The sequence below is a fragment of the Nanorana parkeri genome, unplaced genomic scaffold (assembly GCF_000935625.1).
Source record: "Nanorana parkeri isolate BGI_ZX_2015 unplaced genomic scaffold, ASM93562v1 scaffold139, whole genome shotgun sequence".
Lineage (NCBI taxonomy): Eukaryota > Metazoa > Chordata > Amphibia > Anura > Dicroglossidae > Nanorana > Nanorana parkeri.
The window spans coordinates 1,226,306-1,228,179 of NW_017306407.1; positions in this window are offsets into that span (position 1 = coordinate 1,226,306).

Genomic DNA, 1,874 nt, shown 5'->3' on the forward strand with positions numbered 1-1,874 from the left:
CGGGGGGGGGGGGGGGTCCCCCATCCACTGCATTTTTATCTATATGTTTTACCCTATGTTACTGTAAGGCATGGTAATGCACTGTCTATGCACATTGTTAAACGTGAAAAAAAAATCAGCGTAGGGTCCCCCCCAAAATACTTACCAAACCCTTGATCCGAGCAGTGGCCAGGCAGAGACGCTGCTCACATACTGCCCGCTCATCTTTCCCACTGTATACAGGTAAAGTACGTTAATGCTTTATTGACAAATAACCTTCCCACGCTGCTCCCTTTTCCTGTAATGTAATGCAACGTATTTGTATTGTTTTTGCTTCCCTTGTGTGTAATTCTCATAACTGAAAACCTAAAATAAAGTTTGGGAAAAAAAAAAGTCGGGTCAGATTCTAGTCCTCATGAAGAAGAACGCAGAGCAATTGTCACATTTGATAAAGGACACCCTTGTCAGTTTCTGAATATCCCCCTAAGTGCCCTTCTAAAATCACCCTCAGGACAGGTCATTGAAATAATACTTTTCATGTGACCCAGAAGCGCCCCCCACTCTACCCCCCATAAAAAAATGTTGGCACCTTGGCAGTTACCGGGGTAGTGCATGTGTGTAGCCCCAGGAGTCAGGGCCACTAGTTGAAATCATGGGACCCCATACCGGTTGGGCTGTGTAGATTAATTATTGTTATTATTAATCATTTTTATTATATTTTATAATTTTTTTACGTTTTTATTTTATTATTTTTTTACGTTTTTATGTTATTATTTTTTACTTTTTATCAATTTCTTTCCATTTTTAACTACATTTTTAATGTTATTTTGTTACAAATTTCAAATTTTTTCCCCAATTTGTATTTATTTTATCCTTATCAAAACTGGAGCAGACAGAAACTGGAGCAGCTGTGCATGGCAACCAATCAGCTTCAATGTTTCATTTTAAAAGCATAACTGAACAAACTGAAGATAGATGCTTATTGGTTGCCACGGGCAACTGCTCCAGTTTCTGTCTGCTCCAGTGTTTTGATAAATCCTCCCTAAGGTGTTTGTGGAGGATATATGCGAAATGAACCCTTTTTTGTGCCGGAAGCTTTACATTTGAATGGATCTGGAGAGTGTACAAGATGAAATCAGCAAATCTGTAACTCAGATGACAATCGGTGACCTGGTTGAAACCTGACAGTTTATTGAAGCCTTAGGAGAGAACAAAAGGTAAAACCTGCTGCCATTACATGAGGATAGTTAATGATATGCTGGATGAATTCATACAGCAGGAGAATGGGCTTAGGTGAAGGAGGTAAGCAGGCCCGGATTCCCCACAAGGCCACCGAGGCCCGGCCTCGGGGCGGCACGTAGCAGAGGGGCGGCAGCGCCGTGGAGTCCCCCGACGTCCGGAACATGTAGTTCCGGGCGCCAAGTGGGGAATCCGGCCGTTCGTTTACAAGTGATTGCGGCGATGTCGCCGCGATCACTTGTAATACCGTGTTTCCCCGAAAATAAGACACTGTCTTATATTTTTTTTGGCCTCAAAAAAACACACTAGGTCTTATTTTCGGGGTAGGTCTTATTTTTTTTTTTTTTAAATGTACAACAATCCACACTTATTCATGTGCAACAGTCTACATGTACATAAATAGGATGATCAGGGCAATCAGGGGTGCCGTACCTTTCCAAGAGCAATTTGGTAACCAATCGCTGGCCAGAATGAGCGAAGCGCGTTTTCACTATCGATTCCTCACAGGCAGAGTGCATTTGGTATCACTCCGCCTGTGACAGGAGCCGGCGCTATAGAGGAGGCATCGGCTTATACAGCTCTGCTCCCTCCGCTGTCGCCTCGCTTCCTCTAGCGCTGGCTTCGTTGGCATCGCCGATTCTCTCCCGCCTCTCCCG